Below are 17,393 nucleotides of genomic sequence, written 5' to 3'. Positions count from 1 at the left end.
ATATATATATTATATGTACATATATATATACATGCATACACACACATATGTATATGTATGTGTATGCATCTGTATACACACACACATATGTAATGTACATAATTAGAAAGTTTGGTGAGCATAAGAATTTAATAGCAGCAGCGGTAGCCAGTCAGGCACTTGCTGGGCAGGGCATGGCTAGGATGACTGTGGGGTCCAAGCAGACTGGGTCCCCAGCCTTCACATTGTTGAGTCTACTTTTCCAAGTGAGACCTAGGATTTGGGAGCTGTTCATCAGAGGCCGAGAATCTCTGTGCTTTATTAATTATGGCCCAGATGGCTTTGATGTGGGCGGCCAGAGGCACACTCTTCTTAACCACGGAGCAGATCTGCAGCTTGTCTGAATGCGGAAGAATAGTTTTAACTTCACTGAAGTATAAATCTGATTCCAAGAGCTTTGAGCCTGGCATGTGGGGACCAGTCAGTTGCCTAGTGAGTGAAGCTAACTATCCACGCAGGGGCCTCAGCTCAGCTCAATAATGCTCATGGCATTTTGTTTCTGTTTTTCTTTTATTGAAAATAATTTCTTTTCATACAGTAAATTCCAATTACAGTATCTCCTCCCTCAACTCCTCCCATATCCTTCCCACTTCCCCTCCCACTGGAATCCACACCCTTTCTGTTAGAAAACAGGCATCTAGAGAATAATGACAAAATACAATAAAACAAAACCAATGGTGTTTCAAATCAATGAATCAATCTCCAAATAAGAGGCACAGGAACCTCTAATTCAGTGCGTTGGGAATTTTGATCCTGGCGGATGTCAACTGATGAGTCGCTAAATAAGTTACAGCTAACATAAAAGCTTCGGGGCAGCAGGGCAGTGGTGGCACACGCCTTTAATCCCAGCACTTGGGAGACAGAGGCAGGCGGATTTCTGAGTTAGAGGCCAGCCTGGTCTACAGAGTGAGTTCCAGGACAGCCAGAGCTATACAGAGAAACCCTGTCTCGAAAAACCAAAAGAAAAGCTTCGGGGGCACCAGGAGGAGTCACTGTACTTGATGCTCATTTCTCAAAGGGGCTGCGGGAAATGCGTGGGCTTTTAGCCAGAGGACCTGAGCCGGACCCCGGCTATCCTTAGCTACCTGCTACCTGCGTAGGCCAACAGCTTAGGGTTCTGCGTTGTGTGTTTCCTCTGTTCCTCACGAATGCCGCAGCCCTGTTGAAGACACAGGGCTACCGTGAGACTCTGGTGACTTAAATACAGGAAAATGCTCTGAGCAGATATTGCCTTTTCACTATGTAGAAAAATGTTTGAGGCACTATAGTGGCAGAGCATAGTGTACTACCGGGCAGCCGGGGCAGGGTGGATGAGTTTGACTGGGATAATTCATTTAGAGCTAGCAGCTGACTGGGATGCCAGAAGCAAACAGGCACACAGGTGTTTGGGTTTGTTGTTCTGACACCATGTGCTACACAGTTATTTGTTTGCTACGAGTAGGAAGCTGGGTGTAACTGGAGATCCGGGAATGCCAATCTTCAAGAGGAGACACCGTCAAGCACGAATTTGACATGGTCAAATAATTTCACTTAGGATTTCAAAACTCTCATTATAATTATACCTTAATAAACGCCATTGGGATATGTTCAATTTTAAGCCCCAGAAAAAATTGTCACTAGGGAAAGGGCTTTGAGAGCATATGCAATGATTCCCTTTGGAGAATTCGAACATTACCTGTAGAAAGCATGTGATCGTGCAGAATTTTTTGTTTTTTGTTTTTTTTGAGACAGGGTTTCTCTGTGTAGCCCTAGCCATCCTGGAATACACTCTGTAGACGAGGTTGGCCTTGAACTCAGAGATCCACCTGCCTCTGCTCCCTAGTTGCTGGGATTAAAGGAATGAGCTACCATACCCAGCAAGATCATGCAGTTTTTATGTCATGAATTAGTTGTTATGTGATGAATTATGTGATGAATTAGTTGTTCCTGAAGTAGACATCGGGCAGTTCTTGCTCCTCCTGTAGCAGAGCTTTGGTTATTGGCTGGAGATTTAGTCAGAAGAGTTCTGGAGTTTAGCAGGAAACATGTTTATGTCTCATGGTTATATACTTATTCAGAATTCTAGAACTCTTGAGCATCTCTTGTATGTCCAACATAACGTGGGGTGTTAGAGAATCTAATATGTCCCAGCTTATAACTGATTCATGTCAGAGACAGAGGGGGAAACCCCATCTTTGTTATTCAGGAGAATAATGACCTAAAACTAGAGGTCAACAGACCTGGTATAAGGATCACTGTGCATTTGTTACTTTATTCACTTAACCAAATCGACTGAACCCTTTCCTGTATGAGGCACATGCTTTACCCAGATTATGTGATTACAAAGGTAGACTCCACCAGCCATGGTGGCATGGGACTGTAATCCCAGCACTAGGGAAGCAGGAGGATTAAGTTTGAGGCAAGCCAGTCTCGAGAAACAACAACAGCAACAACAAAGCAAAAAACAACAACAAAAAACAAACAACAAAACAGAACAAAAAAAAAAAAAAAAAAAAAAAAAACGGAAGAGATGATGGAGTCCCCTAGGCAGAGATCAGTGAAGACAGGCCAGGCAGAGAACAGAGTACATACCAACCTGACAGCTCAAAACCACAAACCACAGCCTATCTGTGAGAGACAAGCATCGGGGGCTGGGCAGGAAGGTTCTCGTGGGCTCCACCAGAGACTTCTGCCTTTCTGTCAAGTAGAAGAGGGAGGAGCTGAGAAGGACTGATGGCAAGCAGTAGATAGAAAGGGATGAGTGCTTTTAGAAACTGTGGCGTTTTAAAATAGCCAATGCTTTGTTTGCATCTTCCTCGAAGGATCCGTAGGTTGAGATGTGGGGGTGGGAATACAAAATAGTGGATTTAGGGAGATAAATAAGGGACTGTGCAGCAGCAGTGGAGGTGAGAAAAATGATTTTAAAAAATCAGACACAAGGTGGTAGTGGTGGTAAAAAAAGAGTTGGGCAGAGCGGAGACTCTGAGGGAGCAGACATGTGCAAGGAAGCTGTCTTGTTTCTCCCTACATTCTTGTCACTCCAAGTTCTATACTCACTTTTAGATTTCTCTCTCTCTCTCTCTCTCTCTCTCTCTCTCTCTCTCTTATTCATCTTTCCAACTTACACTCTAGTGAGGGAAAACCAAAGTGATTTGATTTTTTTTTAAAGATGTATTTATTTTATGTATATGAGCACTCTATAACTGACTTCAGACACACCAGAAAAGGTCATCGGTTCCCTTACAGATGGTTGTGAGCCACCGTGTGGTTGCTGGGAATTGAACCCAGGACTGCTGGAAGAGTAATTAGTGCTATTAACTGCTGGGTCATCGATCCAGGCCCCTGGATTTTTTTTTTTTTAAATTATTTATTTATTTTGATTTTTTGAGACAGGGTTTCTCTGTATAGCCCTGGCTGTCCTGGAACTCACTCTGTAGACCAGGCTGGCCTCGAACTCAGAAATCCACCTGCCTCTGCCTCCCAAGTGCTGGGATTAAAGGCGTGCAACACCACCGCCCGGCTTTTTTTTTTTTTTTAAGCAAAATTTGTACCACACTATGGATGTGTTAATTACTCATGGCAAACACTGAAGGAGTTTGAGCACAGGGTTTGAAAACTCAAGCAAGGTGTCTCACCTCTCCTCCCCACAGAATTACCATCTAGAATGCAGCGATACAATGGCATCCGAGTTGTTAGGCTTTCTTAAGAGTTCAGTGAGGTAGTAAATACAAAACCATTAACACAGAGCTTGGTTTAATGAAAACACTCAATGCTAACTAGTGTCACTTGTCACAGGTTCTTGTTGGCAAACTGTATCAATTCCATGTCTCATTGCTGTAACAAAATACAAGACAACAGCAACTTGAAGAAAGACAGGCTTGGTTTTTAGTATTTGTTTTATTTCTGTGTATATGTGGCTGTGCAGTAAATGCCACATGTGCTGTGGGTACCGGAAGAAGCCAGAAGAGTGAATCAGGTAGACCTCCTGAAGCTGAGTCACTGGGCAGTTGTGAATTATGTGATGTGAGCTCTGGGAAGTGAACAAAGGCCCTCAGTCACTGAGTTGTCATTTCTCTAGCCCTAACATGGATATTTCTCATTTGGGAGTATTTCTCAGGGAGGATGAAAGCAAGAAGCTAACAACTACAATTGAATATCCCTATAAGCTCTCAGAATGTCCATTTAGGTCATGTGTTGTTTCTATAGATACATGGAGGCTAAGAGAACAGATGCTTTCCCAAGGAGGTAAGTTATGCCCCATCCTTTATTGTTTTATAAAGTCTTAGCAATCTGGGTTCACAGTTGCTTGGTGTTAGCGGATGGGTCATGCTTTCACATAGGCCAACTATGATATGCAACACAGATTACAGGTTTTCAAATGGCAATCCACAGGCTAATGGGACTCAAAGTTGTCACCAACCCCAACAAAAATGTAGAATAAAGTAAATTTAAAATATCTCCCCAGCTTTCTATTATGAAATGATTACTATGCCAGACATAATAATCCTAGTAGTGCATGCCTTTAATCCCAGCAGTAGGGAGGCAGAGGCAGGCAGATTTCAGAGTTGGAGGCCAGCCTAGTCTACAGAGTTCCATGACAGCCAAGACTACACAGCAAAATCCTGTCTTAAACAAACAAACAAACAAACAAATACCAAACAAACAAAACAAGCCACTACCAAGAAAAAAAAAACTGTACAGTTTTCTTATCAAGAAATTCTTAAGGCCAAAAATGAAGAGAAAGGCTTATTCAGGAGGAGGGAGGAGGTAGCCATGAGTTCTGTCTGAGCAAGGTGAGAAAGGGCTGAGCTGCCTGAAGTAGGTCCTCTGTTTGGTAGAAAAAGGAAACAGAGAAAGGCTCCCCTCCACCCCCTGAAGGGATCCAAGTGTCCATTTTACCTTGGAGATTTGGCAAAAGCTAAATTTCTCCTGAGAACTTTATAATAGGGAGTTGTTCTCATTGGAATTAAGGCTAGTGTTCCCATGACTAATATAAGCTGAGAAATCCCAAGATGGGTATTGAAGTTATTCTGGGTTGGGGAGTGCCTCAGGTACCTGGATAAAGCAGCCACCAATTTTCCCTGAAGGCAGGGGCATTGATTCCAGGTCTCAAACAACTTCTAGAATCTCATTCCAATTAGCAGCACAAAATGGAAATCACAAAATAAATGAGGGAGAATCAAGAAACAGAAGCAGAACTGTGAAGAGTTCAGTGGGAGCTGGAGAGAGCACTGACTGCTCTTCCGGAGAACCACAGTCTCTGGGATTCCAGAGAATCCCAGCACCCACATGGTAGCTAACGACTGTCTGTATCTCCAGTTCCAAGGGATCTGACACCTACTTTTGGCCTTTGCAGGCACGAGGCACATCCACGGTACACAGACATGCAGGCAGGCAAAACCACCCATACACTGGATGAATACATACATCAGATATTAGAAACTTAAGCATAGCTAGGGGACCGAGGAGCAAGCCCAGCACTTGAGGGGGCTCACTGCTCTTCCACGGGACCTGCTCTCATTATCATTAAGTCTTCCTCTGATAGATCCCCCATCTTTCATTTAATTGTCTAAGAACATCAATCACTTCCCAGTGTTTCCTTATAATGGTATAACTAGAGGGAAAAGAAGTTTGGTCAATTCAGGTCATAGGAAGCAATAAGTTTTTACTGTCACATGTAGATGGTGAGTTCTGTCTTGAAATAGTCCATGGATGTTCTTCTACTTCAATGTCACTGTGACAAGCCTAGATGATGGCAAAGCTACAGCGAGACTCTTCCTTCTAACCTGGATCTCGTAAGTGATAACTTACTAGAATGAATGTCATGAACTCCCACCACACCTGTCACCCACTGCCACCTTCAGAATTATTGTAAAATCATTGTCCCTATTTCTTAGGGTGGCCACCTTCCTTTTTAACGTCACAGGCAGATCTTAACCACAGGAAATGCCAATGTTTTTTGTAGTCTTCTTTCCCAGGGTGGTGAAACCTGCTTAGTCAACACTTACACAGCCCAGGTACAATGATCAATGACTCTTCCGAGAATGAGATCTTCCAATGGAGCTGTGTTCTCATTACCAACCCAGCTGATATCTCATTTCTTCTCACAGTTCACTTTTCAGAACTGATCTCCAACAGCCAGAATGCATATGTGTCATCACACAGCTGCCAACTTCTTTTGCTAAATGAGAAAACAACACTCACAAGAAAATCCATCTTCTGCAGTGTAACTCATTTGGGTACACTATGAATCTTACCCAAATATGTTTACTGGTGTTTTATGTATGACTCTTTTCCAAATATATTTACTAGTGTTTTATATATTTCTTTGTGAAAAGCCTCCTTCCCTTATTTATAATTAGCGATTTCCCATGAAATGGCTTTAATAAGTACCTATCATTTGTGAGGGAGAACACAGGCAAATTGTAAGATATGATCTGTTTATATAAAACTTGTTTTCCACACTGGAAGAAAGGTCTGATGGCTTAAGATGAATATTATGTTGAGAATTAAATCTATGTTTTTGGAATGCTAGCATATGTCATAAAGTCAGGAAGCAGAGCTGGTATTATAAGGTCGCATTCATTCAGAGGAAAGCATCTACAAACACTTAGCAGCCAGCAACTGTGTATGCCTAAGCGCAGATTCATCAACGTTAACCAAAGGGACTCACAGTTTCCAGATCCTTGTGATCTGGGAAGATAGAAATTTGACATGTAAACCATTCCTGGCCACCAGCAAAAGTTATTTATAAGTATATATTTAAAAGGAAATGAATCGTCTATGCTGAGCTCTCATTTTTAAAGCATGTGTTGTTCTTCATATGCGTTGGCTCATCATTTTAAAACTACCTTATCATTTATTAAGCTCTGGATCTTTGGTTTTAGTTAATTCTTTAGGGCACAATAAGACAAAGGTTGAAGAAAATCCTTCAAAATTCATGCCTTATATTAGATAGAGAAACCATTTTTATTCTAAGCCACAGCTTTATGAAAATATTTAAAACTTTTATTACAAAAGTAATACATATGTTACATATTTAAACAACAAGCAATAGTTAACTATATAAAGAAAGTATATGTAGAAGTTTCCTAGACTCTGATCCTTTCCATCCCCCATGAATAGCCTTGTGGGCCTGCTTTCAAATTTGGGAAATCCTTTCAAATAAACAAATCTCTTCTTTTTATTTTACCTAACACTGTACCTGGGAGATATTTTAATAGTTGTATATACAGAATCAGTGTACTGTACAGTATTTCATAGAATAGGTATATTCATGAAACATACTTTTACTGATGAACACTTAAGCAATTTTCAGTGTCTTATATGTAAGCACAAACATGATGATTTTCTTTTATGCACAGTTTGGATATCTCTGAGAATATTTCTCTAGGATATACTTCTAAAAATTTAATTAACTTGTCAAATCATTTATTATATTTTATGTTTTCACATATTGTATTTGTATAAAAATTATTTTACTAAGTGTTTAATGAGAGGTGTGTTCTGTGTATAACCTCTCGATGGCTTCAACTCACTTAGAATTCTGGCGATTTGGGCTCACAGAAGCTGCTGGCCCAGGACTGAAGAAGCAGAGGCCACAGAGGGAGGGAGACTCACTCACCTGGGAAGGCCAAGCAGCTACACCATCACCTGTGAGCATGTGCTAGCGGGCCTGAGGAAATGAGTCAGAAGAAAACAAGGACATCAAAGTGATAACGAGATGGAACAAAAAGAGGTTCCCCCCAGCCCCCTCCCTGCCTCTACATAATCTTATATAATGCAATAAAGTGTGTTCATTTGTGTGTGGCTCCTTATCTACTTGGAAGTCAGATAATTTTATTTGGCACCATTTTTACATTCTAATTTTCCTTCCTTTCAGTTGATCCGTATCTGTCAAAGCTTCCTTTGCTCTCTTGAAGTACTTCCCAGGTCATTTTCACTCAAAGGTTTTGTTATCCCCACCAAATGTAGAAATATTATGCTATGCAAAATTGGGTTCTTGGACGAGTTCTTGCAGGGTTTATCTCTGTGTTGAGTGGTGGACTAGCTGTGGTAAAAGCCTTTCCCACATTCTGCACACTCAGGGCTTTCCTAAACTCTGGGCCACACTTCAGCAGAGTGATAGCTGAAGGTCTCTCCCTACATTTTCGGCACATTGCCTCTTCTCTCATTTTTCCGAGATGTGACATGCATTCAAGACACCCCTCCCTATGCCATACTCACCGGGCTTCTCCCCTTGGAATCCTGGGTGCAGAGGGAGCAGAGTCTGCCTTTTCTCAGAGGGCTTTTCCACACTCTTGACTTCTACTCACAGGCATGACTCCAGTGTGAAGCTGGCGGCATCCAACAAGGAGCTAATTCTTGCTACACTTTTTCCCCACATCTGCCATGTTTGCGGAGCGTCTTTTACCCATGACCTTCAAATTACATTCAAAGAGTAATCTGTGATAGAAACCTGTCTGTCCCTCTAAACCCTTAGGCCTATCTTCATCTGTCCCCCCCCTCCCCCCGTGACAGCTTCTATGAGCATCTCAGATGCCCTCTTGTCTTTCTAACGACCTTTCCCATTCATTTTTACATCACTCCACCTTTGGGAACCTTTTCCTTGGCAAGTCTGTCTTCCCAGGTGTCCTACCCTCTCTAGGATGGTGGTTCTCAACTTGTGGGTCACAGTCCCATCGGTGGTTACACATCAGATTTGCATTACGTTTCATAGCAGCAAAATTACAGTTATAAAGTAGTAACAAAATATCTTTATGGTTGAGGGTCACCACATGAGGAACTGTGTACAAGAGTCCCAGCATTAGGAAAGTTGAGAAACACTGCCCTAGATAGAACAAGGTTGGCCACTATTGGTTGCACTTTATCACCCGGACAGATGCTTTGGTATATGTCTTTTCTTAAACTTAAAGATAATTTTATTAGACTTTAAAAGAAAAACCGCAGGACAGACAAGCTGTCAATTTTGGCTATTGTCTAGAGAGGGATAGAGAAAAGGAAGAGCGAGCCTTGGCATTTGTTCACAGCCACATGATAGGGAGGAGGACTTCAGAGACAGCATGAAAGCATACTTAGGCTCTGTCTAGAAGGCAAAAGCAAGAGATTAAAAAAAATAAACAGGAAAAGTAATTCAGAGAAGTGGCCAGAGTACACTCAGCTGCAGGGCTATGGTACATAGAGACTGTACAAGGGACAAGCTTGCTGGGAAGGAAACGTACATTATCTCCTTAAAAGGACAATTATTCCTCCCATTTCTTTAGCACAGCTTCTAGTGCATCCAGGCAAAATAACTGAAATTTTTTTCAATTGAATATTTTATCACAAAGATATAAAAAGGTAATTAAAACAACTTGTGTGTGTGTGTGTGTACTTGAGCATGTACTTGTGCCATGGTAGAGAGGTCAGAAGACAACTTGGAGGAATCCATTCTCTTTTTCCACTATATGGTTTTTGTGGATCAAACTCAGGCTATCAGGTTTGGAGGCCAGTGCCTTTCCCCACTGGGATGTCTAGAGTCTTTTCTTGACTTTTACCAGTGTGTGTCAGTTGCTGGTGGATTAACTTGGGTTTGCATACCATGGGGACTAGCCCTCTACAGATCTACTGTTACCTCTAAGTTTAGGATCCTTTAGATCCTGCCCCAAGTCCTTCTACGTTGGGCTCTGCCACCAGTCCTCTGGGCAGGCAGACTGTGGAGGTTGCCTGCACTCTCCACACCGCCCGGGTGGGCGTCTGGCTGTGTGAGCCACTATGCCAGTCCTCTGGGAGTGGAAAGCAGGCAGCCCCGGGGGGGTGGGGGGTCCCTGGGCCTCACGGAGGCCAAGGACAAGAGGTTATACCTCCTGGGCAGAGGAAGAGCTGAAAATGAATTGGGGGCTCCTGGGGCAGCTCATTCAGCCCCAGGAACAAAGGGAGAAAGGGGGCAAGCAGAGGAAGCAGCACCTGGAGGTTCCCACGCATGCGTGGGGTGTGTGTCCTTGGTGCGGTCTGGCAGCTGGAGCTGGAATCCATTGCCCCAGCACTGCGAGTCTAGATGAAAAGAGGCAGTCCATGCTCTTAAGGAGTTTTATTATAGAAGAGAGAGACGGTAGAAAAGTAGAGGACCGCCATGGCCACACGGAGAGAGGAGGAAGGGAAGAGAGGGAACAAGAGGTGACAGTAAAGACAAGAAGCCAAGAGGTTGAGAGAGAAAGAGAGAGGAGGGGCCAAGTAGCTCCTTTCACAGTGGGCTGGGCTACCTTTCTGTTCCCAAGTAACTGTGGGGTGGGGCATACCTAGCTGTGGTCAGGTGACTGTTGGAGTAGAATCCAGCCAGAATGCTAGGAACTGGGGCATTGCCTAGCCACAGGATAATGGAATGAGGGCTCGTGGTGTCAGCAACCTTATGTCTGGGGGCGTAGCTTACTATTCTGTCCCTTGTAGAATTCTCTACTGTACTGGGTCTTCAGACTTGGTCGCTCAACCAAGAACACAGATTGCCTTTCACGGTCCAACATTTCTAGATGAGGGTCATGGTTTCACCTGATGCTTCTGCAATGGAGCAAGAAGTCCACACAGCAATGGTCCACACAGCACCCACACGGAGAATACCTTGCTCTGTAAGTCCCAGAGAACCACTTTTTCCACTTTTGAGGGTTTCACTATCTGTTACTGTAAAAGGAAGTTCACACTGGCACTGGCAGGGAGAAATCTCAACCTTGCCCTCAGACATGCATGTTGAATATGCAAACAAGGGATTTATTAAAGCCTGGTACAGGGGAGAGAAAGAATCCTGGTAAGACTTTACTCTATCTCCCTACTCAGAACCAACTGTACCCAAGGCCTGGATACTTAAGTCAGTCCAGTAAAAGCTTGGAGTGTGGAGAAAAGCATGAAAATCCAGAACCACTTGGTGGCTCTGTAATAGTGAAGTCACTTTTGAAAAAGCTTGGCCCTATGTCCTGAAAGCCTTTTGAAAGCTAAGTTTTCCTATGATTGCCTGGAGGTTTGGAGATGGCTTCCTTATACAATACAACATTATTTAGCTACCTAGGAATGCTCTAGACTTCTGCTCCCCCCGCCCCCCTGGAGTGATCAAGGAAGCATCATAGTCTATGTTCCAGATCCCTCAAAAAATTAAGAGCCCTGTACAGTGAGTGCCAAGCTCTCCGGAGCTGGTGAGTCAGGAAGGCACCATGTGGAGGGAGGTGGCAGGGGTTTGAACAGGGATCTCTTCCAGTGCCATCCCCTGGCTGAAAGAGAAATAGAGAATAAGGAGCCAATTTAAAGGTGCTAGTGACCAGAGAGAGGAAAAGCATTGTGGTCACTGACACACCGAGGGCTGGACCTCTCTCTCCTGTTTGCTTCTCCTGGAAGCTATCTAGAATGTTCACTGCTGAGAGCATGCCCGTTATGGCTGGTTTTGGTTGTCAGTTTGACTTCATGTGGAATTAGCTAAAACCCTAAAGCAGAGGACACACCTCTGAGGAATTTCTACTTAATCTGAAGCAGGAAGATCTACTTCTAATCAGGGTTTTTGGCCGGGGAGGAAGACACAACTTTAATCCAGATCTTTAATCCAGATCTTTAAACCAGATCTTATCTGGGCCACACCTTCTGCTAGAAGCCTGTGTAAGGGCGAGGAAGAAGAAAGCTTTTGCTCTTTGCCTGCTTGCTCTTGCTTCACTACCAAGTCCATTCCTTCACTGGCGTTAGTTAGAGCCTACTACTACTACTTCTTTGGGATTCTAGTGTATACTGAAGACCAGCTGAGACATCCAGCCTTGTAAACTGAGCAACTACTGGATTCTTGGGCTTTCTGCTCATAGGCAGCCATGGTTGGATTAGCAGAGCCTGTAAGCCATTCTAGTGAATTTTCTTTCTATGTATATGGAGACAGATTCATTCTATAAGTTCTGTTACTCTAGAGAATGCTAGCTAATACTATGACTGACTGAAGAGGAGACAGTGTAATGCTACTGGCATTGAAAGGCCCCCAGTGAGACAGGCTGGCAGGTTGATTTGGAGTGAATACTTAAATTTGTCATATCTTTACAGTTGGCTTTGAACTTCTATCTCCAACGTTGAGAAGAAGTGTTGACAGGCCGCCGATAACCTCTTAATTTTTATTTTATTTACTGATTCAAGGTGATATTAGGCTAATGATTCCTAATTGAGAGCATGTACAGTGGGGGGGGGTTATTGGTATTACCTGCTCAATCACTGTCACAACATATGCAAATAGTAAGGTTTGAGAAGTGAGGCATTAGGCAGACAGACAAAGTGGCAAACCCAAGAGTGTTTGGAGCATATTAGTTCGGTCGAGCTACAAGGCAGAGGGCTCAGCTGTGTGTTACAGACAAAACCTCCTATAGGGGAATGGGTGTGCAGAAATGACTTGGGCAGTTCTGCACGTGCTGGTCTGGCTTGCTCAGCACAGCTGCACACATTTCAGGATGGCACACCGAGGACAGCAAAGGTCTCCTCGACCGTGCTTCTCACAGTTGGTCGCTGCTGTCAGTTACATTTATTTTTAAATGTCACAGAAAGCCTGCTTGCTACATACCTGTGGAAATTAGTGACAATATGGGCAATTGGAAAATGAGTTGGCTTTGCTTAGTGGAAACGATTTTTTTTTTAAATTAATTTCTATTTCAATATAGAGTTCTTAAATGACGGCAGCTTCTGAGTTGGTAAATATTTTCAGCCATCTCAATGGTCAGTAACAATGCTTGAGAGTCACCTGAATCGCTCTGCAAGAAGCTGGTACAAATTAGGTCTCAACTATAGGTATAGCCAAGGCTCTACTATGTGAGTGCTGACAGGGGACTTTTTACAGGGGCTTCCTGTGTCAGCGACACTTATGAAATTATTGCAGGTGACCTGACTACAATAAGCCACCATCTACAGTTTAGGGTTGTTGCATACATTCATGGTTGGAACGTTCCCTGCTCCGCTTCCTGAACATAAACACAGGCCCTTCCTTGAATGTCAGACTAAGCTAAACCTTTAACCACATTTTGCAAAGTGCTAGATACAGCAGAGAGCTTTCCACACAGAGAGTGACTTACACCTCCGCTTTCTCTTGCAGTAAGGAAGATGTTTTAAAATTGGTTTATGGTGATGGCCACACCTATAAAGGCACTTGAACTGGTTGTGCTGGTTGGCACCCTGGAGCCTCCTGTCTCTGCCTCCCAGATCTGGGATAACAGGTGGGCACTACCACACTTGCTTTTCTTACCTTGGGTGCTGGGGTTCTGAGATCAGGTCCTTGTGCTTGTGCAGTAAGCACCCTACCTGATGAGCCATCTTCTTGGCCCTTACATCCATCCACTCAACACAGGGTCTATGGAGCTAGGGTAGGAGCTGAGATACAACTAGGCTGTGTAGACTGAGTTCCACAGGATCATAGCAAGCTCTGTAAGAGCCATGGCTGGCCCTCATCAGTGTCTACTCCCACCCCTCTAGGATACATTTACATATGGGTACATTAAATAGAATAGCAGGAGCTTCGTGTTCTAGAGCTGTTCTGTGGAAAGTTTTAGCAGGAACAGAATATCTCCATTCTTTAATTTTGGGATCTGGCTCTTGAATCTGGTAACAACCAGAAAGGATTCCAGTCTGTGGCCGAGAAGATCTGGGAGCCGGTCACTTCCATCTGGGCTGTCCCCTATCGTCTCAGGGTGCTTGTAAAATTCCTTTCTTTCTAGTACTGTGTTGTTTGTGAACTCATTTGTGTTGAAGGCCTGGAGACTCTCTCAGATTCATGCGATAGAAATGTTCAGGTCAAAGAGCTTTTCGCTTACAACCTTGACGAACCACACTGTATAGAGCCCACACAGAGAAGAGAGAAGGAGCCCAGGTGTGAAAGAATCTACAGGTCACTTCCATAATGAGGCTGCAGATTCACAGTATCTTGTGGAATCTGACAAACCTCAGGGCAGGTGGGGAATTTTCAAGAATATCCACGGTTAGAAGCAGAATTCGTAGAAGCACAACTCCATCCATAACTTCAATCTTAGGTGTAAAGGCCACTGTTGTATAAACCTCTGAGCTCCATTTTAACTTAGTGTCCAAGCAGCTGGTTCTTTGCTAAGGGCAGTTCCCAGCTTGGCAGTCCTGGATGATCTTGCTGTTGCTAAGATCTTAGAGACATGTCTCCATCCTTCCCAACATCCACCATGGGCAAAGCTGGGGAAGAAGGGGTGAATGTAGCTCATACTATGTCTAAGTCGGGGGGACCTACCAAACTATGCCTTCTTACTTGTGCTGTCCTAGCCCTTGATCATAGATTATTTCCGCATTCAGTTAAAAGCTGTTCTCATGGATGTCCAAGAGTCCCACTGTTTGTTGATTAGAAGAGCCTTCTATGACTTCATCAGAGGTCTCTTTGGAGAGAGTCTGGCTATTCTTCCACAAGAGAAGCAACCAGTGATCATCTGGAGATGGCCTGAGTAAAGATAGGACTGACTGCTTTGAGGCTGGTCTTTGGAGTGGGCTTGATACATGACAGATTTATTCCAAGTCGTTCTCTACCCAGATGCTCTTCAGGACAGAATTCAGGTTTTGGGTTTTTGGTCGTGTGTGTGTGTGTGTGTTTCTGCCCAACAGGCAGATACTTTCCTAGGAGCTTATATAGCACAACTTCATCATCTGATACTCAGACCAGGGTCCCCCTGAGGAGTCCCCTTTTAACCTGATTCATGAAAGAGGAGTACATATCTTTCAAAACACCCAGATGCTCTGGTCCCTAAGCATTTCTCAAGTAGCCTCTTTTTATTTATTCATTAGGAGTTATTTGATGGACTGCAATCCTGCCAAGATTGAATAGCTCTGTTTCTCTCTAGCCTTCACATTTTCATCTTAAAGAAAAACAACCCTGTACTAACCCAGTAAGCCCCTGAGAGGCATACTGCCTCAGACCTGCAGACACGGCACACTCTCCAGCCTTCTTTTACTTCCAATAGATCCTTAGCTGCTGGAAACAAGATGAGTGCACATTGGGATTTCCAATAGGGAAAGACAAAAGAAGGTCTAAGAGCAGAAACCCTTCTTGATAACATTTGCTTTCTTCCCTGCAAATATCAAGGAGGGAAAATAATGACCACCATGTGGTGACAGATGTATAAGGTACAAAATAAATGAAGGACCCAGCGAGATGGCTCAGCAAGTAAAGGTCCCAGCTTCATCCAAGTCTAATGACTTGAATTCAGCCCTTTGCACCCACATGGAAGGAGAGAACTGATTCCTTTTGTTTGTTTGTTTGTTTTGAGACATGGTTTCTCTGTATAGCCCTGGCTGTCCTGGAGCTTACTCTGTAGACCAGGTTGGCTTTGAACTCAGCAATCTGCCTGCCTCTGCCTCCCAAGTGCTGGGATTAAAGGCATGTGCCACCACTGCCCGGCTTGAGAGAACTGATTCTTGCAAGTTGTCCTCCATCCTGAACACAGAAGCCACAGTGTATTTGCATGTGTGCCCATACATACATGTACTAAATAAATAAACAAAAACACAAATAAATAAAATGCAATAGAAGTGTTTAAAGTAAATGAAGAGAGACAAGACTGAAGAGCTAGTCAGGACCTGTATATGCATGGAACCCTGAATACCAGATGAAGCACATGATTAAGAAGTGTATGTTCTGTTTTGTAAATATTGAGGAACTGCAGATATAATTCTGGGAATAACAAAAAGTCCATATTTGAGTGTTAGATGTATTATTGCTCCAAGAGTTAAAGGGGCAAATTGTGTATTCCAAGTGAGAAAAAAAAAAGCTTCCTTTTGAGTAGGGGCATTGGTGACTTAAAGAGGGGACAGAACTCCAGAACTTTAAGGGCCACTGCAGGTGGTGGTAACCAATGACCAAGGTGTCAAGGATGACTTATATGTTCCTAATTTAGATAGAACACCACCAATACGATTGAGAATACAGAGGAGTGAGGATGGCAACGTTGAGTTCAGTTTTGAATGTAGTGAGTTTGATATCACTATGAGTCATCCAAGTAAAGGATTTACCCCATGCCATTAGCTGTGCAAATCAGAGGGAAGCTATCTAGACTTATTAGCACCCAATTAGTTTGTATTGATCACTGTGGCTCCAGAGTCCAGGATACAGAAACATGATGTAGGCATAATTTTCTGCTGGAGTACAGAGTTTTTAGATCATGGGGGTGGGGGTGAGAGGGATTTTAGTTGTTTGTGTTTCATGTCTGCACATCTTAGAATAGTCTGGAATTGTTAAAGGGCCCGGGCAGTCAGTGCTTGTACAGTACATTTAATTGGGTCAAATTCAGCTCTCTATGAGCTGCTATTTCAAAATTCAAATCCTTTGGGTAAAGGTTATCAACAATCATCCAAATAGGAGAAAACCCACTTCCTCCCCAAATACCCATCTGGTCACTGGCAAGAGGGTGAAATAGGTAGTTACTGCATCTTAAAAGAGTCCTGGGAAATGACAGTGAGCTGTGTGTGTGTATGTGTGTGTGTGTGTGTGTGTGTGTGTGTGTGTGTGTGAAAGGAGAGGAGCCATGCTCAGCCTTCAACCTACATCATCCTGCAAAACCACTACTGGTGGCTAGGGACAACCTTGATGATGTGCCTTCCTCTGAAGACCTTGGTTCACTTATGAGACCATTTAAATGACCATGAATTGCTGTATTTTTCTGCAGTAGCATCCTGTACTTTAAATGAAGTTTACAGATTTTGGTTCGAAACTTCTAGAAACTGTCTTGAACACAGAAGCAAGGAAAATAGGATTTCAGTCACTGGGAGAGGACATGGGCTCAGTCTGAGTAAAGAATTCCCCTTAGTTCCATAGAGAAGTGAGTTATCAATGAAGCTATGCCTTCATTTAGAAAAGAGACAAGGTGATGGATTTTGAACTTAAAGATGCTTCCTATTGTGAATGGAACTTTTTTCTCACCAAGTTCACTACTGGTATATAGAAAGATGAACTAATTTTTATATGTGGATATTGTATACTGCCACATTGTTGAAAGTGCCCATTGGGTTGAAGAGTTTTCTGGTAGCTATTAGGATTTTTTTTTAAAACAAAACAAAACAAAACAAAACAAAACAAAAACATAGAATCATGTCTGCAAATAGGGGTAGTTTGACTTCTTCCTTTCCTACTTGTACCAGTTTGATTTCTTTTTCTTGAATTATTGCTCTAGGTAACACTCCAAACACTGTACAGAGTAAGTAGGTTAAGAGTGGGCAGCTTGTCTTACTCCTGAATTTTGAGAAAATACTTTAATTTTCCATTTAGTGTGTCAGCTATAGAACTGTCATCTATAGCCTTTGTTGTAATGTTCCTTTTGTCATAGTTTTTTAGAGATTTTTTTTTTATTATGTTTAACTTTTTTTTTTTTTTTTTTTTTTTTTTTTTTTTTTTT

At 42.9% G+C, this 17,393-nt stretch overlaps 1 long non-coding RNA gene across 1 annotated transcript; it reads right to left on the bottom strand.

Moving 5' to 3' along the window:
* Positions 1 to 7,567: 7,567 nt before the first annotated feature.
* Positions 7,568 to 14,294, bottom strand: LOC116086416. Its single transcript, XR_004116917.1, has 3 exons — positions 13,241 to 14,294; positions 8,245 to 8,438; positions 7,568 to 7,693 (listed from the first exon to the last, which is right to left on the bottom strand). It is a non-coding gene; the product is annotated as an uncharacterized LOC116086416 (long non-coding RNA).
* Positions 14,295 to 17,393: the final 3,099 nt, after the last annotated feature.

This window comes from Mastomys coucha, unplaced genomic scaffold (genome assembly GCF_008632895.1).
Source record: "Mastomys coucha isolate ucsf_1 unplaced genomic scaffold, UCSF_Mcou_1 pScaffold12, whole genome shotgun sequence".
Lineage (NCBI taxonomy): Eukaryota > Metazoa > Chordata > Mammalia > Rodentia > Muridae > Mastomys > Mastomys coucha.
This window is presented reverse-complemented; position numbering and strand designations above follow the sequence as displayed.